At 44.7% G+C, this 23,544-nt stretch overlaps 2 long non-coding RNA genes across 3 annotated transcripts; one reads left to right on the top strand and one right to left on the bottom strand.

The window, feature by feature from the left end:
- Positions 1-21: 21 nt before the first annotated feature.
- LOC120372559 lies at positions 22-21,584 on the top strand. 2 transcript variants are annotated; one of them, XR_005585044.1, is made up of 4 exons: positions 22-446; positions 12,000-12,130; positions 15,558-15,632; positions 20,888-21,584. It is a non-coding gene; the product is annotated as an uncharacterized LOC120372559 (long non-coding RNA). The 2 variants fall into 2 exon arrangements; XR_005585045.1 differs by lacking the exon at positions 20,888-21,584 and adding an exon at positions 16,069-16,217.
- On the bottom strand, positions 2,999-17,860 carry LOC120372561. The gene is made up of 3 exons (XR_005585047.1): positions 17,775-17,860; positions 6,960-7,143; positions 2,999-3,133 (listed from the first exon to the last, which is right to left on the bottom strand). It is a non-coding gene; the product is annotated as an uncharacterized LOC120372561 (long non-coding RNA).
- Positions 21,585-23,544: the final 1,960 nt, after the last annotated feature.

The raw sequence follows: 23,544 nt of genomic DNA, 5'->3' as shown, positions 1-23,544 counted from the left end.
GTTTGCAAGGAAGTGACGTGCCCGAGGGGGTTTGGAGGCAGCAGCTGCGGCCGGAGCGGAGCAGGACTGGGGAGGGAGGGGCAGGGAATTGATTAGGGGGAAAGGTAACGAGCTGGAGCCGGCAGACCCAGGCTAGCTGCTCCCAGTGCACCAAGCCCCTCCGGAGCCCAGCGCCTCCCAGGGCAAAACCCGGCAGCTGGCTCGAGCCCTCAGCGTCTCCACTTAGGCATTAGACTACGGGGAACATTGGGCTGGACCCAGCAGGTGTCGGACCCAGCAGATCCCGGGTCACCTGTTTGCTCTGCTTTTCTCCTTTTGAGTTTCGCCAGAGTCAGCCAATGTCTGTCTGTCTGCTGGAGAAGCGCTTCTGCTCCGAGCCAGAGCCCGACAGCTTCCAGCTGGGAGCTTCCTAGATTGCTCTGCTGGCGGAGTTTCAGCCTCCTGGGGTAGGTATTGGGCATAGGAGCTGCCGCACCCCCTGGCTTCAAGTGGTTCCCATTATAGTCAGGGTTTACAGTTTGGTTCCATGGCTCTCAGCACCCCCAATATACAAATTGTTCCAGCACCCCTGCTTTTGTGGGCTGCCCCATCCCTTTCTTCCTGATCTCTGGACACCTTCTGCTATTTTGGAGGGGTGTGTGGGATCTTCTCCCTTTCTTTTGCAGAGATAGCATTGATGCCAGCGTGACAAAGCTAGGGTATGTCTACACTGCAAAACAAAGAGAAAAAACCTCCATGGTAGCAACTCTCAGAGCCCGACTTGCAGGGCTTGCGCTACTGGGGTACAAACACCAGTACATTCCCCTTTGGGCTGGAGCTCGCAATGGGGGTTGGCTCTCAGATAGGGTGACCAGACAGCAAGTGTGAAAAATCGGGACAGGCAGTGGAGGGTAATAGGAGCCTATATAAGAAAAAGACCCCAAAATTGGGACTGTCCCTATAAAATCGGGACATCTGGTCACCCTAGTCTCAGAGCCCAAGCCAGGACATCTACACTGCTATTTTTAGCCTTCTGCAGGGACAGAGGGTTCAGTGTAAAGGTACCTCCAGAGACTCAAGTCCGAGGACCAAGTCACACCTCTTCCCCACAAGTGGGTCGTGTCTTCACTGCAGAGTCAGGTGGAGTTATCTAACACCAGTTAACGCCTCGCCTCTCGCGTTAGCCTCGCTCCGATGAGAGCGGCCACACTGTGAAATAACTCTGGAACTGCACAGAAGCGATGGCGAAAGCAGCTGCTGAGTCACGCTCAGTGGAGCAGTAGCATGTACCCCTGCCAGGCTAGCCAACTCTGTTAGAAGCACCACCACCCTCGAGTGAAGGGGTTGCCTGTGGATAGGACTCGAGATGCGCAACCCTCAGGTTATAACTAGACTTAACTCGGCAGTGAAGACAAGCACAGGGATTCACCCTTGGAGGGAATGACCAGCAACCCTTGGAGAGTTGAGAGATAGGGCTTGCAAATGATGTCATGCTCCCTTTCCCAGATTCCATGGAAGCCCCTCTTGCAAACTGGCCGGGGTAGGCCATCTGTTTGTACGCAGGGGCACCCATCTTTGAGGCAGGGGCATCCATCCGTGGGCTTTGCTTTCTGCTGCAATCTGCCCTGGCAAGCCTGAAGAGATTGCAAGGGTATCTCACGTGGAATTGAATGCAGTGCTTTGCACCATTAACACCTGCATTTCTTGGCTCATGGAGGATGCTGTTATTATTAATCATGTTCGTTATGGTAGTGTCTCAGGGTCAACCAAGAATGGGGCCTCATTGTGCTGGGTGTTGTAGCAGACAGTCCTTGCCCCAAAGAATTTACAATTTAAACAGTTAAGACAGACACAAGGTGGGGGAGGACGAGCACACACACAGTGGAGAGAACAATGTGATGGCAGCACATGGCATGTTATTTCCACGATTTTTTTGAGGGGGTGGGATTTAGGAGGGGAATCAGCTAAATGGAAAGAAAAGGGACAGGCAGGGGGTGAGCAGGGCAGGGCAGGGGAGAAGAGGTGTTCAGTGAAGCTGACAAGGTGAGGTGGCTGTGAGGGAGGGGGCAGGTTGGAGCAAAAAACCGATCAGCAAAACAGAGAAGCCAGAGAACGTTTCCTCAGCAGTGAGTGGCATATCCCAGGGTCCCTGCTTCGGCTGGTTCGGTCCCTACTGGCTGGAAACTCTGCCTGGCTCCTTTCTGCAATTTCTGCCCCCACCTTCTAGATCCCACAGCAGGGAGTGGGGGGGATGCACCACCTGAATCCCAGTGCCCCCAGGGTGTGGGGGAGGTCTCCCCTGCACAGTTCTGGGTCCAGGGCTGCAGAGGGGAGGGGTGGCCCATTTTACCTCCTCCCCACAGTGCATCAATGCCTGCGTGGGCTGCTCTGTTCTTACCAGCTGGAGACTCTTATGTTGGGCCCAGGGAATCAATGGCCATGCAGCTGAGGAGGAGCATAGCCCACAGAGCATTACCAAATGTTATTTATTGCCTCTTATTTGGCTGCCCCTCTGTACAGGCACTCTGGTCCTGCCTTCTGTATAGCTGCCCTGAAATTCACAATGTATCCTGGGAAAAGCCACCCGCCCTCTGTCCTGTGTGGGACAGAAATGTCTGCTAACTGTGAATACATATTAAGGCTTACATGAGAGGGAATGATGGGCGCTCAGCAGCCACAGCAAAAGACGGGTAGACACTTTTGAAAGTTCCCTTCAGTACAGAATGCGGATGCAGCTATGGAAGTTGTGGGACCCCCTGAGAATTTGGAGCTAGCCCTGCCAATGTTCACAGGAAGGGACAGCCTGGGTCACCACCCAGACTGATTCCAGCAGGGCAGTTCTACCTTCTGCAAGGTAGCTTCCAGTGTCCTGAAACAGCCGACAGCATCACGGCACCACAATGCAGGCCTTTGCCCCCTCAGAGTGGCACTCCTACATATAGCAAGTCCAGCGACTCCACTCCTGCCAGGGCTGAGCATAGTCTATCCTCCATGCCATCAGTCAATTCTTGGTCTCTTTTTTTCAAAATAGAAGTCTGGCCCCGGCTATGAGTTGTCGGCGTTGATTGCTCTAGAGGCAGTGAGGTCACTGGACTGGTTGTACCCCAGAGGAAATCTCAGGCTGCCTACCTGGCAAACTTCAGTGAAAAGTAAACTTGGAAGAGATTTAAAGAAAAACACATCAGTATGTTGGCATATAATTTTAGAGCCCAAATTCTTTCCAGTGGGTTTCACTCCCTGTTACAGAGAATACATTCTGTGTTATAGGGGAGAGGAGAAATCACACTGGGCAGAGAAGGATACATTAGACAGAGCTGCCCTTTGCCCCTGCAAAGCCCACAGCCCTTGGCCTCCCTGATTTGGGGTAACTAGCCATGCAAAGGAGGATTCCAGCTTTCATGTTTTTATTAGAGATGTTTCTAGACTCTTTCCTTGTGGAGACAGCCTTGAAGGCATGAATCAATACAGGCCAGTAGTTAATGCTGAAGGGAACAATTTTCTGAGCTCCAGTTCTGCAGCAGGAACCTGAGATAAACCTGAAGATTCCGTTCACAAAAATGAGTCCTTTATCCTGGAAGGAAGGGAATTCCAACCCATCTTTAAGCCAGCCTGGTGCATGACAGTGAGCTAATGGTGGGGAGGAATCAGTTACACTTTAGGGCAGGATGGCAAAAACGTATTTGGCAAGCTTGCAGTAAAGTGTTATGGCTAGCTCTCAGGATGGCATGTGATTACAAACTATGGTGCCCATTACAAATCTGTTTTGCCCTGTAATTACAAATGCAGAAAGAACATAATGTACGACTGCATTGTTGTGGGATGGAAGAGATCTACATGCTGTGGGGCTTTCTGGTTTTCATACTTAAAGGCACAAGTCAAGGGAAATATAGTGTATCCCCCGATAAACTCCTTGAATTTTAAAAATCATCCTTAGGAGACATTGGCCAGAATTTCACACTCTTTTACTTAGGAGTGAGCAGAGGTCCACTGGAAAAGGGGTTAGCTGGATTGAGATACCCATATCAGTTTTGAAATAGTCATTTTATAATCTTACACATGAAACCAAGTCACAGTGTTTCAAATATCTGTTAGCACATGACTGCGGATGCAAGGCCTGTCGCTGAGGGACAGAATGTTGAAATAAAGTCCTTTAGCAATTTCCTCGAGAAGAAATGCTGATGCCTCATTTGACTCGAAAAAGTTCGTTTAAAATAGCTCCTGCAGTGTATGTTAACACAAAGCTGTCCCCAGCTTGCACACCCAGTTCCTCTGTATGCCAGCTACCGGAGGGCAGTTATGGACTCAGGGCTGGTTGCGGTAATCAGATCTTCGGTGTGTGTGTGTAAGTTTGTTCAAGGGGCTGAACTATGTATGTGGGGACAAGCATCTGTTGATGACACAAAAGCCGCCAGCCCTTGCTCCTCTCACAGCTTGATTACTATATCTTTCTCCTCTCCTGCTTCTGCCCTCTTCCCTACCCTCTTCCAGTCTTTCCAAAACTCCACTGCTTAGGTCACCTCCCAGCACTCTGTGCCAACCTGCCCTTTGAATCCTTTTACTGGATTCCTGTCCTCACCTGCCAGGCTTTATATAAATCTCACCTTAGCCTACGTCTCAGCTGTCATTCCCTCCGCTCTCCATCCTGCTCCCTGTGCCCCTCCCAATCCCTAGCCATAGAGCCGTCTTTGTCTCCTTCTCTTCTCGGCGTCATACCTTCTTTCATGCTATTCCTCAACATGAGAGGGTCTCCCAGTTGTCTGCTAAGTGTCCTCTCTCTCTGCCACCTTCTAAAACCTCCATGAGACTCTCTTCTTTAATGGATCCTAGCTACCTTGTTTTCCTCCTGGAGAATCTTTCCAAACATTTCTATCTCTGAACTGTTGCCTCATTGTTTGTCTTGTCTTTCACTGATTATCAGCTTGTTAGGGCAGGAAACATGTCTTACCACAAATGTACATAGTATTTTTACAAGGCAAAGAATGTTTTATAACTGATTAAGGATAACAGTAATAATTTATGGACGCTTCCTGTGTTCTGGCCTCCTCCCAGCCACTGCCCATGTGGTAGGGCATAATCCTGCTCCTATAGACGTCAAAAGCAAAACTCTCATTGATTTCAATATTGCAGGATCAGGCTTAGCAGTAATCCCACGGACAGAGAGTTCTTTCCATTTCCTTATCTCTAGCTTTTCCACTGCCCTGCCCTAAGGAATATTTTTAGTTAGATTGTGAGCTCTTTGGGGCGGAGCCTGTCTTTTTGTTCTGTGTTTGTACAGCACCGAGCACACCGGTCCTAGGCTATGACTGGGCCTCGTAGGCATGACCACAATACAAATAAACATGAATTTTATCTTGCCTACTTCTAATTAATTTGGAACCACTGGGATCTTTTGGTTCTTAAAATGTGGTCCATTGCTGGTGGTATATGGAGAGCAGGCTGGTCACACGGTGCTGGCTATCCTTCATGGCTTCCAGCTGCTAACCATCAGTAAAGTAAATTAAAATAGTTACTTTCTAACACTTCACCAAGTGATCAATTGCTGTTGTTGCCCCGGTAGGTCATGTGATCCCCAGTGGGCAGAGAGGTGGTCTCTATTAAGATGTGGGCCACACTATGAAAAAGTTTGGGAATGCTTGGAACATACAAGGCCTTTTATGGCTTTCGTCCTACTCAAATAGACTTCACAGGTTCAGGATTAGGCCCTATAAAAATGACACTCAAACCCGTAATTCCAGTTAACCTGAACTAATTTTGCCGGTGAATTATACAGAATTCCTGTAATTCCATCAACCTGGACTTGCAGTCTAAAATGATCAAATCCAACATTTTTGAGTACAGTGGAATTGAAAATTAATTCAGTATAAAACGTCAAGTAATAAAAAACCAACACAAGCCCCGGAAAAAAAACCTTGTTTGCAATGTACAAGTAAAAAACTAACCCTCTCAAGCTACCATCCCAAAGCAAAGACCCACATAAGGATTTGCAGGTGGATGTCCTTAAATCCTAGAGTGTTCTATATGGAGTGTGCTTTCAGGGCCCATTGGCCGCCCTCAGTTCCCATGCAGATTTGGCATTGATGCCAAGGATTAAGTACAGACCTTTGGTTGTACTGGTCCTATTGAAAGTAAAACGACACAGGTAAACGTATTCACAGCTTCCCACGTGGAATACGGTGAGTATCCTTGCCAGAAGGCTTTGACTTTTTGGCTTGAGTTACAGATTGACTGTGTATTTTAAGGAAGTTTTTGCATTTTAAAAATAAAGATGGAAGGATGTCAGGCATCTATTCTGTCTGCTTGGCTCTTTTATGTGGCTTTACCTTGGATTTCAAACCCAGAACCATCTGGTTGACAGATGAGACAACTGTCAGCTGGACTACGCTGACATAGTGGGTTCACTCTAAAGTCATGGCCCCCTCTGTTCCCATCCATCAGGGTACTCATCAGCCCACAGTGAAGTTACTGTAACAGCAGGATGTTTGTTAAAGAGAGCTTATAGGCCAACAACACAAGAGTAACAACAGAAGGGGAACTGGTGGTTGAAAATTAAAAAGATAAACGCTTGAGTTAAAATCAAGTTGGGCTCATAACCGTGCGTCTGATTCATATGTGTTGTTACAATTGCACATGCATATGGGGTCACTGCTCGCACAAGTAGGTGTGTATGACTATTGCCTGTGCACATATGCCATTCACGTGCACAACCACAGCTCCTGTGTGTGCATGTTACCACATGTACATTTTGCATATGTAATTGTACTCCTCGCTTGTTTAAAAATCTGGTTCACCAGGTACAAAATTATTTGCAATATTTTTGTGAGAACTCCTGGGTGTGGTAGAAATGTCTTCCCCCGGTGCTACCACCATTGCCCTTCACCATGTTCCCCTTCCTTTAATCCCCTGCCAATAGTAAAGGTTCTGCAAGAAGAACTGGGTTTTCAATGATGCCCATGCAGTCCCACTGCCTGCCTTATACTTACATAGGTAAAACTTCTTGGAATCTAGGAAGCAATTCTCTTGATAATGCCAAAGAAGGGACAGACTCCAGCTCATGGTTTGTCTCGTAGCTGTGTTGGCTTTGCAGGGCTCACAGCAGGAAAGGGTAGCTTGTTTTTATCTTGAATGCTAGCAGATCTTAACTCTGAATATAGAGAGGGGGCAGATCTGTTGAGTAAGAAAGTGCCGTTTGTACATAGTCACTTTTCAGAGTGCAACCAGACTTACAAGCCCTAAATCCTTTATCTTCCAATTGCCAATCTGAGGTCTGTTTCTGCAGAAACAGGAACTGGCAGGAGTGCTCTCAGCCCCCACTGCTGACTCTGTAGGCTGTTTCTGCTCCAGTCCCTGACCAAGCATCGGCAGAGAGGATCTCTGCTATCTTGTGTTATTGCTATTGTACCTTGCACTCTGCTTCTGCCTGAGACGGCATGTCAGAATAACCCCCAAGTGATCAGTGAATTCAGTGTTACATCTCAGACTGCCAGTAAAGACATCAAGAAAATACATTAACCTTATTAACAATAAAAAAGTTTACAGATTCCCTTTAGAATTACATCAGTTGGAAAAAAAAAAAGCCACCGTGGACAGTTGACTGCACGTCAGGAGTAAATGGGTACAGCCTTCTGTTCTCCTCCTGCAGCAAAGTACAAGCCACTGCAACCAAATCCACCAGCAGCCACGGCAGGCCTGAGCACGAAGGTCTGTTAAAGAGCTATATTCATGCAAAGGATGTTTTGTATTAAAAGGGAAATGCAAGTGTAAAGGGGGAAGAGGGACTTCCTTTGTTTTAACCAAGGAAATGTCATTGTACCCAGGAAGCAGGGGGCTTAATCCCGAACTCCACTCTCTGGAACAGCTCCCACGGACTTCAGAGCTGGGCCCACCGTGATAATGATCACTGGCAGATGTGACACTTGCTAAAGGAAGAGTGTGTTCCAAGCTGCTGCCTGGCTTGTTTCTTTTAGGCCTTGTTTACACTGGGATTTTCAGTCACTGGCATGAAGCTACAACGGAGCAGATATGGCTTACCCCAGTGCACACTGCACTCTGCCAGTGCAAGTCATGTCTATACGAGGACCAGTGCAGCTTCTGAAATTCAGACACCAGAATATTCCTTCTAAAGTAACAGAGTCTTTTACTGAATTCACTCTGAAATGGTTTTTGAATATTAACTAGAGATTTTAAATAACCCTTTGGTGTGTCTTTAAGGCACAGCCTGGCATTGGAGGTCAATGCAGAGAAGCTTCTTGGCCCAGGAACCCAAAGGAATTTAAGTGTCCAACTCCCATTGACATGCATGGGGCTCCTTGAGGTCCTGGGGACTGCATCCCCTGCATAACCCTTCCAGTGGGGGATGTGGGTGCTCTTCTCTGAACCTGGCTAGCTTTGCTGGCTTGCGTGGAGGAAGGTAGGGTCACCCTGCCTGCCCACTTATGGTGGTGAGCTTAGTAGCTCTCCCAGTGCTCCACAGAGGTCCCTGGGTGGAGACATATGGGGGAAGAGGACAACAGACTACAGGTTTATTAAATAAAATTGCGGTGGAATAAATGAATGGCAATAACTAATACAGTATTAAAGAAAACACAACCGACATCAATCAGTAGGGCTCCTGCGCCAATGCTTGGATTCGTTTCCTCTTAGAACATCATCCTAGAAATGATCTATTGCTGCTAATGGTTTTTATGAAGCCCTATAGAGCAAACTCACTGCTGCTAAGATCTTGATTTACTAGACCTCTTTTTACCATCCTCTAACTATAAAGTTGTCCCTTAAGTTTCCAATTATAACCTGGTTTTCTTTTCATGGGTGGCTTTTGTCTACTCTCTGCCATAAGGCTACAAGTTGCAGACACTGTCTATGACCAACTGTGTGGTGTATGTGCCCTGTGAATGTTTTCATTCCAGCTACTTGCAATCTGAATTAAGTTATCCACAACCAGTGGTTCTCAACCAGGGGTTTGCATACCCCAGGGGGTACGGAGAGGTCTTCCAGGGGTGCATCAACTCATCTAGATATTTGCCTAGTTTTACAACAGGCTACATAAAAAACACTAGCGAAGTCAGTACAAACTAAAATTTCATACAATGACTTGTATATACTACACACTAAAATGTAAGTACGATATTTATATTCCAATTGATTTTATAATTATATGGTAAAAATGAGAAAGTGAGCAATTTTTCAATAATGATGTGCTGTGACACTTTTGTATTTTTATGTCTGATTTTGTAAGCAGGTAGTTTTTAAATGAGGTGAAACTTGGGAGTACGTAAGACAGATCGGACTCCTGAAAGGGGTACAATAATCTGGAAAGGTTGAAAGCCACTGATCCACACAATGTTGAACATGCACCATTTGTTGATCAGAGCAAAGTGAAAAAGAGCTTCATCCATCCCTAGATTTGAGGATATATAGCAGGGGTAGGCAATCTATGGCACACATGCCAAAGGCGGCACACGAGCTGATTTTCAGTGGCACTCACACTGCCTGGGTCCTGGCCACCAATCTGCATTTTAATTTAATTTTAAATGAAGCTTCTTAAACATTTAAAAAAACCTTATTTACTTTACATACAACCATAGCTTAGTTATATATTATAGCAAGAGACCGTCTAAAAACATTAAAATGTATTACTGGCACGCGAAACCTTAAATTAGAGTGAATAAATGAAGACTCAGTACACCACTTCTGAAAGGTTGTTGACCCCTGATATATAGTGTATGGGGAACTATTGTACCAATCAACATCTCTCTCTTGCCTGGTGTGGCAGTCCTGTAGCCTGTAGGGGAAAGAGACACTATAGTTTCATGCAAGGTGCACCTAGATTCCAAGACCTAGCATTTAACTAAGAGATCACAGAATCTGTCTACTGTCTAAGGTATTTCTACACTACTCATTACCATCATCTAAGGGATGAGCCAAAGCCCACTGACATCAGTGGGAGTCTTTCAATTAACTTCAGTGAACTTTGGATCAGGTCCTAAGTGCTAAATATTTTTCATCCCTTCCAGAATTCTGCTATTAAACCTTGGTTCATAAATGTAAAGATTAGGTCAGGAGGGAATATTTGGACCTGAATCCACCTCTGGATCTGAACTCTCCTGAGTTTGATGGTGTTTGGATCCAAGGATCCAGGGATTGAGTTTGGATCTACCTCTACTTATAGCATCTGAGGAGTAAAAACACAAAACCCAAACCAGGTCCTCTACAGCATTCAATAATACACCCGGAAGTTTCAATCTCTTTTTAAAAAGTTCATTTTTCAGTTCCTGGCGGTGATGATAGTTTAGTTTTGCAGGATATCCAAAACGAGACATTAAATGACCAAATAGCTTCCTACCCCTGAATGGATAGGCCCAGCTGGAAAAAGCGCCTCTTAATTTAATCACAGCCACAATGTCCTCTTATCTCCCATGGTAAAGCTAGTGACACCGGTCTCACTCAAAACACAAATTAGTCAGAATGCTACGTACTGGTGGTCTTGGAGAAACAAATGTTCTTTTTGGCCTTGCGCAAGGGCATTTCTGGGCAATGTGTGTCTCGATCTATTTGTACATAAAGAGCCAGAGAAAACCCTTCCTTACTAGGCTGATAACCCTCCCATTTACAGCATGACCCATGACTTCATAGTATTGTTTCAGCACTGCAGAGCTGAGTTTCTCAAGTAATGCTAGTTACTGGAGGTTTCCTGTTTCCTTTAAATCCGGTACATTTCTCTGCTATCCCAGACAACATCCATGCAAATAATTTTACTAGGACAGCCACATTTTTCCCATTCTGGAATCCCTGGCATTTTCTCTCTCTCTTTTCCTGGGCTCCCAGCTGGAGTCTTTTGCTTGTAATTCAATGTGTTAAATGATGAATTATGCACATACGTGGCTGATGGTATGAAAGCTGTGTCAATACAGCAACAAAGTGTATTCCGTCTTCATTTTCCCCCACACCATAAACTTCCCCTCTCTTTCCCCCCTCTATTTCACTCAGGTTGTTCTACCTTGCCAGTCGCCTTGATATCTGAACACCTATAGATTTATACAGTCATTCATATCTCTGCAGCCATTCTCTGCTTATGTACAATTCACCCTCCATACCCTGATTCATCAGTGGAAATAATATTGGAGTCCAGCCCCAAAAGCAAATTAAACCATGGGGAAAATCCTGGTCTTCTTGAAGTCAGTGCCAAAACTTCCATTGACTTCAATAGGGTCAATGTTTTAACCCATATCCTTTTGCTCTCTGGATTATTCACAAAGATAGTTTCATGCAATAGTTGAACCGAAATTGCTAACTTGGGATGAAATCTTCCCTCCAGTGAAGTCAAAGGCAAAACTCCCATTAACTTCAGTAGGGTCAGAATTTCACTCTTTATATTTTAGTTTCAGCTTGAATTTGACATCCTTTTAATTCTACCTTTTTCTTTGGTTTCCCTGAAACATTGCCAACATCACTTTTTACCGCTGCTTGCTGCTATCTGTTGGGCACCTTGACATGTGTTCGGTTTAAGTGCTATTGATGGACCAATATATCTGCCTGACTCCCCAATACATCAGGGTCAACGCGGATTTAGTTTGGCAGCTTATAACAGAGAGAGTAAGAACAAATTCCTTGCGAAGAATAAAAATAGAAGAATGAAGCAGATTGCCCACGTTAAGGGACTCTGCCTTACTGAATGGTGCTTTTTTACTTCTCTACAATGAGCTTCATCAACCTAATCTTTTTACATTTGTTTGCTTAGTTTAGTTCCTTTCACCCATCCCTTCTGAATCACTATGTAATTGAGAACATTATAAAATTATACTCTAATAGAGCCAATCTTAGTGTTTTTCGTTGGTCTTGCAAATTTTTTTTAAACCTCTCGCCTCAAGCATAGCTGGCTTACACTGTGATCATGCTGGTTTAAGAATTTGCAGGAGGGATAACAAGATGATTTGATGGGGTACACCAAAGCTTAACTCACTAATTTTATGTAAAAAGTTTTTGTGCGCTCACATCTCTCTCTCTCTCTCTCTCTCTCTCTCCAGGTCTTCCCCAGTCTCCTGTTGCAGAAGTACTGGATTCCAGTTGCTTCTGCTGGGGCCCATTCAAAGTTGCATACGTTTTGCAAGGGATAATTTTCCAGATACGGTGTGGGACACTCGTTCCTCAGATCTTGGTAGGTTTTATGTGCATTCTGGTGAATTTCAGCACAGTATGTGTCTTTTCCCTCTAGTAGCAACTTTGTGGGGGTGGGGTTGGGGGAACAGCTGCTGTGTCTGCACACAAGACGACATTTAAAAATGCAGTACAAAGAAACCAAAAGGCATCACGGTTTCATAGCTTCCACACTGACATACATTAATCTGTTGCGTGGCACAGCATCAATTGCTTTTCTGAAATTCTGACAAATTATGTTAACTTTTGACAGACTGGTTGAGGTTTTGGACTTTTAAAATCTTGTAAGTATGGTTTTGGTTTGGCAAAAAGCCAAATACTAAACCACAGATGACTCAGCTCAGAGTTCCCTTTTATCCCAGCCACTGAAGTGTGATGGGTTGGATAATAAGGAACTCATATCTGAATCACCCAAGGTTTACAGGCAGGGGAATTGTCAGATAAATGTCATTTTGTTCTAAAAAAACCCAACCAGGATGGTTTTGGTTTTGCAAACCCAACTTTCAAAGCAGGAATGACTTCCAAAGTATGAGGAGAACTTAAATAAAATGTCCTAGTTTTGTTCCATCTCTGCTTTTTAATGCCATCTACAAATTCGGCAATGTACTCAGCAAGTTCAACTATTTTCTCAGGCATGAGACTCTCCTTATAAATCAGTTCTGTGCCTCACAAAATTAAATGTTTCCAAGGTTTTTTTATGCCTCATTACTAGTCCCAATTGCATATCTATAGTTCCTTGGCCCCTTGCTGCTCCTTTTCTTAAAAAAAAAAAAAGAAAAAAAAGAAAAAAAAAAGAGGAACCACAGTACATGAGCTCCCATCCTGACCTTTGGCACAAAAGCTGGCCAAAGTGAGCTATTAAACATCCCCAGTAAAGTCTTTCCTGCTCTCAATCCCACTTCCTTAAAGTCCTGTGTTGTTTTTCATCTCAGTACTTAGTCAACTTTGAACATTTCCAATGAACTCAGCTGCCCCAGCACAGTGCCTGAGCCTTTGAAATCTTTTTCTTTTCCCTCAAGGGAAAGGCAGTCCTGTCTTTGGGATCTTGCCTACTGCTTCTTTTGTGATCACTTGATGGGAAGGACAGAGAGAAACTCATTTAAACCCTCAGTGATACTGGCCTCATCCGACATTAACTGGTGACTAAGTCTATGGTCTTTTCCATTATATCCCTGCCTGTCTCATCTGAACAATCTTTATCTTTATATATTAACAACCAGCACATAACTGAAGCTTGGCTGGAAGTTATGTCCGTAATATTGTGCTCTCTATGATAGTCGTTAACACTGCTCTAATTAAGGGCCTACCAGCATTTTCATTACAAACCTGGTTTTGCAGTGACTATAGAGCCAGCGGAGGGCTTGAGTGGGGTTATGTTCTGACACATTGTGCAGCGTAGCTGTCGGCTCTGACTGTAACCATTTTAAAATTCAATTAGTCAAAGGAGTTCAGACATTTGGGAACAGGATGATTTGGGGGTTAAAGCCCTGGACTGTGAGGCAAGAGACTGGGGTTCTCCGCCATAGTATGCGTCACCTTGGACAAGTCATTTCATCTCTCCAGACCTGATTCATTGTTGCTACAAGGCTCCTTTACCCTGACTATGCCAGTATGAGGCAGCTATAGGTGCACCCCTGGGAATTAACCCTGGCGTAGGAGGAATCCTTGACTGCATAGCATCAATGCAGGAGGCATGCTGGGGGGAGGTATTGCTGCACCCTGGCTACTCTTGGCTGCTTTAGGTTCCTCTAAATTTTGAGACAGAGACTCATTTGGCCTCGTCACTTAACCTCTCTGCTTTAGCTTCCCCATCTGTAAAATGGAGATCTTATTCCCCTTGCCTTACACAGGTGTGGAGAGGACTTATTCCTTAATGGTTTTACAGTGCTGTGAAGAAGAAAAGCTCCATTGCCCCTCAGTAGATATGGGATGAATCTACTATTTTTGTAACCGATGGGTGCTCAACACCAGTAGTAAGGAAGCAATTTGGCTAGATATTAAATACCAATAAGCCACTCTAAGGAGTTAAGATGTCAAATTGTTAAACAGGTCCAGCTCCTTCTGGTGGAGAAAACTCTGCAGATGATTTAAGCTGATGAACATCATTATCCATATTTAATTGAGATGTTCACAGGACTAGTTGAAAACCTGCAGGGCTCTCTTTCTATGTGAAAAGAAAGCACAGGAAAACAATATGGTGGATCTTGTAGATTTCTGCCAATCAAGCTAGGAGCTGGTACTGTACAGTTAAAAGATACTTTAAGGTCATCAGGTCAGACAAGTCCAATTGACTCCGTAGGTTTTTGTTAGGGTGACCAGATGTCCCAATTTTATAGGGACAGTCCCGATTTTTGGGTCTTTTTCTTATATAGGCTCCTATTACCCCCTACCCCCGTCCCGATTTTTCACACTTGCTGTCTGGTCACCCTAGATTTGTAGCTAAAGTGAAGTGAAGAGTGCTGGGGACTGCAACTGGAAGTGACCTTGGGTGGGGGCAGCAGGTAACTCTTTAGAAAATAGGTTTTGAATCGGTTAAAGCTTTCCCTTTTGATTCTGATTGTATGTTTGCAGTATTGCCAGCCCAAGAGATCACAAATTGTGAGTCAGACCCCCCCAAAATCATGAGTTTGGTTAAAATCGTGATATTTTAAAGATAATACATCTTGGGTTCTTCCTTTTTGGCTCCTGATATTTGAGCCTTTAGGTTTCATGTTTTCTCTGCAACCACAAGGGCTAGAAACTTAGTAGTACTTTTTAAATGAAAGCTGAGATTCTCATGAAATAGCATGACCTCTAGATCCAAGGCTTTAAGAGAAAGACCAAATAGTGCAATAGTTGGCAACACTTAATGGTGCCATGATCTAGGCTGCAGCCTTTGGGTGATAAAGGAGGTGACAAGGGTCTACTGGAACCTTGTGTGGAATTTCCAAGAGGATTAGTCCTGTTCCAGTTTAAGTTAATAGATTCCAAGGCCAGAAGAGACCATTGTGATAAGCTAGTCCGAATTCCTGTACAACATAGGCCATAGAACTTTCCCCAGATAATTCCTACAGCAGATCTTCTAGAAAAACATCCAGTCTGGATTTAAAAGTTGTCAGTGATGGAGAATCCACCATGGCCCTGGGTAAATTGTTCCAATGGCTAATTACGCTCACTGTTAAAAACGTACACCTTATTTTCATTCTGAATTTGGTTTAGCTTCAACTTCCAGCCATTGGCTCACATTATATCTTTCTCGACTAGACTGAAAACCCCATTATTAAATATTTGATTCCCTACATAGATACTAACAAGCTGTAATCAAGTCACCTCTTCACATTCTCTTTGTTAAGGTAAATAGACTCAAGGATCTCAATCATTATTAAGCAGATTTTCTAATCCTTTAATCATTGTTGTGGATCTTCTCTGAACCCTCTCCAATTTATCAGCATCCTTGTTGAACCGTGGACACCTGAACAGGACACAGTATTCCAGCAGCAGTCACACCAGTGCCAAATACAGAGGTAAAATAACTTCTCTATTCCTCCTCAAGATTCCCTTGTTTATACATCCAAGGATTGCATTAGTCCAGGGGTTGGCAACCTTTCAGAAGTGGTGTGGTGAGTCTTCATTTGTTCACTCTAATTTAAGGTTTCGTGTGCCACTAATACATTTTAACCTTTTTAGAAGGTCTCTTTCTATAAGTCTATAATATATAACTAACCTATTGTTGTATGTAAAGTAAATAAGGCTTCAAAATGTTTAAAAAGCTTCATTTAAAATTAAATTAAAATGCAGAGCCCCCTGGACTGGTGGCCAGGACCCGGGCAGTGTGAGTGCCACTGAAAATCAGCTTGCGTGCCATAGGTTGCCTACCCCTGCATTAGCCCTTTTGGCCACAGCATTACAATGGGAGTTCATGTTCAGCTGATTATCTACCAATACCCAAATGTTTTTCAGACTCAGTGCTTCCCAGGATAGAGTCCCCCATCATGTAAGTATGGCCTGCCTTCTTTGTTCTGGAGGTATACATTTAAATGTAGCCATATTAAAATGCCTGTTTGCTTGTGCCCAGCTTACCAAGTACTCCTGATCGCCCTGTATCAGTGGCCTGTCCTCTTCATTATTTACCACTTTTCCAAATTTTGTGTCATCTGTAAACTTGATCAGTGATGACTTTGTTTTCTTCCAAGTTATAAATAAAAACATTAAACAGCATAAAACCAAGAACTGATCCCTGCGCAATCCCACTAGAAACACAGCTGCTCGATGATGATTCCCCATTCACAACTACATTTTGAGGCCTATCAGTTAGCCAGCTTTTAATCCATTTAATGTGTGCTAGGCTAACTTTATATCTTTCTAGTTGTTTAATCAAAACGCCATGCAGTACCAAGTGAAATACCTTACAGAAATCTAAGTACATTACATTCACTCTAATACCTTTATCAACCAAACTGGAAATCTCATAAAAAAAAAAAAAACCACCACCCAGTTCTCAGGAATGTGTGGTGCTTCCATGGTGACCGCCATCTTGGCTGACTTATCAGGGGCATTCAGAGCTATAAGCATAAACTGCTACAGCTTGAGCTGAAGAGCCACCTCTCAATAGCGGGAGGCTGTACAACTCATCTATCCTCTGTGATTGTCACAAAAGGCTGACTTGTAACACCCAGCCACCAGTGGGTTACTCTTACACTGCATAACCTTCTGCAAAACCACCTGCATAACCTTAGAGCAGGCTTTTGTCCCCCTTGGAAAACCCAGGGTAACCCAAATAGACCAGTGGGAGCAACGCTTACAATCTAAGTAGCCAATACCACAAACACAAGCAGAGAGTAAAACCACGTAAGGTGGGCAGCCCCTTCTGAATGGATTTGTTTAAGCTAACTTTGAGATAAGGAACTGAAAGGAGAAGACTGTCAGAAGGCTGGGTAAACAACGCTAGCACATACAGTCTGATCATATAAAACTCTATCATCCAACCTCCCCTCACTGAATAGACTCTCCTTACTCAAAGACGGATGCTCAATATACATTACGTGTTGGCTAGAATGACTCAGTTGCAAAAAACCCTCGTGGTTAAGCACGCGGATGTGAATGGTGGGACCTGTTGCCATGGGTAAGGGACTGCAGTGACGGGATAGGAGAGGGCGTACAAAGCAGCGATAGGATGGGGATCTCTCAGAAACCACTGAGGCTGTAAAGGTGAGGTGGTGGCACCTATTTTACACTGTGGCAGGAGGTTTACTGGATCCACTCAAGATAACCTGATCCTGCTTCCACAGGAAAATGGAAATCACCTGGTTCCCTATAAGGAGTTCTATCTTAGTCTCCCCTCCCTTTGACTCCAATCTGGCATTTTTCACATAGTCCTTACAGGCAATAAACAACAGCTTAGGGCTCTTGCCTCAGCAGCAGGGATTGGAGGGTGCAGAAATTATTATTGTATTATAAAAGAGCCTAGAGACCCCAAGTATAATCAAGGCATCGTTGTGCGAGGCGCTGTACAGCCACGTAATGAGGGACAGTCCCTGTCCTGAAAAGAGAAGGCAGATGCAGGGTGGGAGAAAGCAAATGTCACTAGCTCATTTTACTGGTGGGGAACTGAGACAGAGAGAAGCTAAGTGACTTGCCCAGTGTCACACAGGTAACAGGCATCTTACCTCTGATGCGTCTGCTGGCTCAGCAGCCCCTCAGAGTCACTCTTTCCCAGCTGGGTTGGGTGATCTGGCAAAAGGTCTCCCCTTCTGGGGCAAACAAAAAGTCCCACATAAATTCCAAAGCATTGACTTTTAAAAAGGCCCATAGCTTTCCTCACAGCCTGGTTACTGGGCCACAGCCCTCCCCTCAGGGGCTGCCCATCCATCTTCCTTCTCCAGGGCATAACAACACTTGGCTCACCCCAGGCTGCAATTGCTTCCTTTTCAAGTCCTCCCGCTTGGTGGCAGGATCCTTTCCCCAATACCCACCACAAAGCAGTACCATAGAGGAGCCCAGGCCCTTCTTCTACTATAGGCTCCATAGGGTCCTATACAATGGGAGGTTGCCTACCTTTAAACACCAAACAGTCTGTCACTGCTTCTCAGGGCCATTTGCCTGCTGTGCTCATCTTTGTCTAGGCCTTTTCCCACCTCGTCCCAGCGGTTCTCCTCAGATCCCCTCCCTGGTCCCTTCCCTGGCTTCCTCTCCACAGCAAACCACTGCTCACCACTGCCAGTGCTCCTTACGGCTCTGCTCCTGGTTGTGCCGCCTCCTTTATCTCCCTGGCCCTGTCCAGGCTCCTAGCCGCAGCCTCGCTACAGGCTCCTATAATGAACCTGCTGGCTCATTACTGAGTACTGTTACTCCCCCCGCCCCCGCACTGAGCCGGTGGAGGGCTCTATCATCTCTCTAGCACAGGAAAAGGAAAGATCCCAAAGTCAGAGGAGCAACAAGCCATCGGCAATAGCCCGAGAGCTGGCTGTGGAGGGAATCCATAGTTCAAGGCAGCCCAAGAGGTGGGACTAAGGGTTGGACCGAGAAGCAGCTGGTTGCCTGTCACTGGCAGGAAGTCAGTAGCAGCAGCAGGCAGCTACAAGGCAGCGTTCGGAAGAGCTCCACAGGTGTGGTTATCCTCATATCCTGTTGTGACCCGCCATTAAGGGTGGGTGAGACATTGCCGGTTTGATTTATGGATAACCGTTAAAGCACAATGCCTGGGGTAATATTTTCTTGCCATACTAGTAAAGGAAACCTCCATTGTACTCAAAAGCTGTGAGCATTTATGGGAAGGGCCTTGTGTTTGGAGCAATTGCAGCTGTTGCCTCCAAGCTCACAATATGCCTAAGAGACTACTGCACAGCAGCACCCTGCAGTGGGGCAGTTACACTCCTTTCCCAGGCCTGTTCCCTGAGCGACTATGGGAAAACTTCCTAGCCCTGCCTAAATCCTCCCCATTTCTGGGAAGCGGGCAGCTCTTTTATAGCCTGGCTCTCTTCCCCCAGCAGGCCCTGCGTCCAGCCTGCAGTCATGTGACCTTGGTGGACTACAATTCCCAGAATACCTGCCTTTAGAGGAGTAGAACTGTGCTGGTCAAAGCCTGCCCTTAAAGGCCCAGCCTGCGACAGAAAACCAGGAAATGAACTCTGATCTCCTGAGTCTTGTCCAATGCCTAAACTCACAAGAGCTGTGGATGAGCTCACTGTTCCCTCCCCTTAGAACTCCTCATCCAAATCCCACAAACTCCACAGCTGCCTCTCTTCAGCCTTTTACTCCCTTTCTCCCCAGGCTTCTCATCTGTGCAAGAGATCTGGGGTGACTTTTCCCAATCTCTATCGCCTATTTTCTCAAGCGGTGAGCTGTTGTTGCTGGAGCAATTAGAGTCAACCCCAGTGCTCCAACCAGGCACTTTTGTTCTGGAGTCTTTGTTGCAAGTGAGAAGATGGTCCCTTCTATTCTCCCTTGGAACAAACTGGGTTCAGCAGGGTTATATCACCAAATAGATGATTGTGATATGGTTTATGATACTGATGACTTTACTCACATGCCTGGTTATCCTAAATTTAATTTTTTTCTGTCCTGTGCCCATGCAGTTGAACAGCTTCTTTAGTTACACCATAAAGGTGTTTCTCAGGTAACTTTTGCTAGGCTGGCTGTTCAGAAGACTTTTCCCATTCAGTTCCAGGCCTGGGCCTCGCTCTCGTTAATCCACTCTCAAAGGCTGCAGATGTTCCATCTGATGAGCGCACATGCACAATCCTTTTCAGTTCTGCCTGTTTGCTATGCTCTTTGCTTTGGTCCCACCACTGTTCCCCTCTGCTGCTGTAGCTTTCAGAGGTTTTTCTCGCTTTTTTTTAAACTAACAAGCCACAAAAGCACTAGTGAACGCCAATACTGGATTATATTTTTTGGTCTTAGGTTAGCCCCAGAGAGATTGATTGTTTTTTTCGTCCAGGCATGTCTGTCTGTTCAGCTAGATAATGGTTTGCTTTACTGAAGTATGGGCGAATGGGTTTGTGTTTTCTCTTGACACTTGCATGAACAATGTAGCAATGGTCTGCATTCCCCCTCCCCCTTTTGGGGGGCTTCTTTTGATGAGTCTTCTGTACTTAGGATAGTTGCGCTTTTTTAGTCATATTTAATCCTCTCCAGTGGCCACCTCCACTTTTCCAGTGCACGTGATGGTATTAAACAGTCCACTGTTATGTCCTTGTTTCTGTGCTGTTAGGATATTCATCGCTTATCTTTTTTGTGTGTGCTTCTTAGCATTGTTTATTCTTAATGGAGTTTGGGAGAACCTCCTTTCCTTGTATAACTATTATTTTTCCCCGCATATCCCACTTACAAATCGAAGTGAGACAGATTTCTGGACTAGATCCTACTTGGCCAGTATTTCTCCTCAATATCATTTTTTTAAACTCGTGAATTGATTTTCTTCCATTTGGCTTCTTTTTGAGTTTATAAAATATTAAGTCAGAGGTGGGTGTGTGCATGTTGTGTGCGTGGAGACTCTTTGGTAGCTTTGCACTGGAGATTTGCTTAGGGCTTTTCCAGTGATGCACACTATGATAAGGGTAATCACATTTCATTCTTTGGATTGTAAACTAATTGCTGTCAGGGTCAGGAAGGCATCTTTCCCCCCTCATGTACAGCATTGCACAATAGGTTGCACATTTTGCTTTGTTTCACCTTTGTAAAAGTACAGTTCAATCTTTTTAATCATGTTTCTCCCTAAAGTCCCGGTAAAGTATTTTGATGTCAAATCCTTGTAAAACTGTTTTGTCATTGTTAATTTCAGCCCCGTGTAGCTGTCTGGAAATACGTTCTTTAAGTCCTATCAGCGCACAGAAGAAATGTAGTTTCTGTCATTCAACTTCACATGAATTAGTCCTTTGAAAAGAAAAACTTCAGTGACGTGTTTTTGGCCTTGACAGAGGCTTTAAAAGACTTTTGGACCCAAGAGGAGTCGGGTGCAGCTGACTGTTATTTTATATTTCCTTTCAACATTCAAGGATTAATGGGACAAATCTTCTAAGTGAAGCTGGTGGGAATCCATAAGAACTGCATTGATTTCAATGGCATTATTCCAGATTTATACAGATGTAAATGTTGATATCATTTCAGGTATACTGTGCTCTTTCAGGTTATTATTAATCTCTAGTCATCTGCAAAACTGGTAATCCAGATGGAGCCCTTTTCTTTTTTGGTCCATGTGCAGGAGAACACTAAGATAAAACTCAGATTGGCCAACTGTGATTCCTCTTGGGAATTATACTTTAGAGGCAGTGTTGTTGTTGCATTGTGTCATAATAAGGTGGTTGTATCATGAAGGGAGAAGGACCAGAACATTTGTGGTTTTTAACAGGTACTTGAAATCTATCACCTGTTCTTCTCCATCCATCGACTGCCCTCTGAGGAGTTAGTTACTCCCTTGATGTATGGGAGGTAGCAACATCAATGAAATGATGCTAGATTCTAATAAAGGTTAAGGCCATTGGTTCACTGCTCACATTTAAGCTTAATTACCTACTTTGCATATGAACAACTATTTGGCATTTGCTTCTTGCCAAATTCAAATCATTGGGGTCATCTGAGCCCATTACTGGCTGTTTTATAGCTGGGAGTGGCTCCTAAGTTATTGCAGTGCAATGGTATGTTAATTCCAATTGCTACAGTATGCGTTATTGGCCGAGCTGGCCTTTCAGTGATTTCTAGCCTTTCAAACTCTGCACTTCAAGCGCGCTTTCTGTAAGCGATCTCCCCTCTTTGACATCAAATGGGGTGTCCATAAAGGCCCGTTGAAAGATGTGATCTGACTCATGAAATCAGTGGAAAAATAAGGTAGCCTCTGTGAATGGCAGTTTAAAACACCGCGATCGCAGACAGATTTCAGGGTAAATCTGGTGTAGCAATGGGCTGTTTGGAACAGAGAATGTCTGAGAGGGAGAATTCGATTTCCTGACTTTGGTAGGTGAACGTGCAGCACTACACAGGCTGCAGTTATCAGTGATCTAGGCTCACTCTCTACTTCTCAATTATTTAGTGAGAATTTCCCCCCTCCCCAACTTCATTTCTTAAAGAAAACACCGGGCCATCTCCTGGTAGCCTCCATGACATTAAGATAAATATTAGCTTGATGCATTTTAGTATTATAGTAACAAATTTCCCCCTGACAAACTGGCGCTCATTTCAGTATGTCAGACATTGCTTTAGCTGCCTCAGCGCCCTGCGCACACAAGTTTGTGCTGTCATCACTCTGCACTGTGTTAGCACAGCAATGAGTTCTCCCAGATGAGACAGCGGCAAATACTTCTGGACTATATACATTTCCAAACTGAGGTAGTCTCGCCCATAGTCTGTCTTCTGGTCTGTTACTAATTGAGTGGCAGCTGACTGATGTACCATGTCATAGCCTCACCTCATCTGCTCTTGAAGGGAGTGGGAAGATTCAGGGCCTGGCAAACTCCTGAGGGGAAGAACAAGCATCTTGGTGACGGCACAGGGCAGAAGCTGCATTTTAAGGCGCAGGGTCGTGGGCACGCAGACAGACTGAACTGATGGAATTCAGAGATGTGGGGTCTGCATTAAATATACAGGACAGTAAGCATTTCAAAGGCACCGTATTAAGGACAGCAGCATTGATCGTAGCCATACTGGTAGTACTATCAAGGCCACGATTACTCCTAGTTCAATTCCCTATTCATTCACATTAAGATGGCAGAATGTTGATTCTGTTTTGATGGCCCAAACGTGAGCTATTTTTTGCCGTAATGCCCCAAGAAAAGTATTCTCCACCTTGCCTAAAATCAGCTGGAAAACTGGAAATCTCATACATTAATGAGATTTCTGGACCAAGAAGGCTTGGATAAACTGAAATCTGCTATCCAGGGTGCAGACCCAACCCATAAGCTCTCCCACACCGCCCTGCTAATAAATGCACACCCTGTCTGGGAAGGAATCACCATGAGAGGTTGAGACAGTTGTTCGGTCTTTGTGCCTATCCTGTCCTTGATCTTTTTGCTGAGATAACCAAAATGGGTGCCAAATGTGATGTACACACCTGACAACCAGGAACTGGACAGAGATCAACAACTCACTTCACACAGGCCACTAATGGCCATCAGATGGCAGCGGCTTTTGGCTATCAGCCCACTGCTGAACTTGGCTGGATTTAAACCTCTGTCTGAGGGGTGAAAGGCTCTGTATTATCCTGTTAGCAATACCTTGAGCCAAGTCCCTATTGGATTGATGTATCTGCAGTGAACCTGTAGATTTGCCCATTGTTAACAATCACATGGTAGACCCGCTGCTTTATTCCTCCATAGCCTCTTTCCCTGCAGTACCTGCTTAATGTTCTTTTAAGTCCCTCTACAAGTCACTCCTACTTCATTAGGCTTTTATTTCCCCTCATTATTAAAAGTTAGTGCAATGTGGTCAGTGTAAAATCACGAGAAT

The sequence above is a fragment of the Mauremys reevesii genome, linkage group 9, assembly GCF_016161935.1.
Source record: "Mauremys reevesii isolate NIE-2019 linkage group 9, ASM1616193v1, whole genome shotgun sequence".
Classification (NCBI taxonomy): domain Eukaryota; kingdom Metazoa; phylum Chordata; order Testudines; family Geoemydidae; genus Mauremys; species Mauremys reevesii.
Note: the sequence above shows the minus strand (reverse complement) of the source record. Positions and strands in the feature narration are given on the sequence as shown.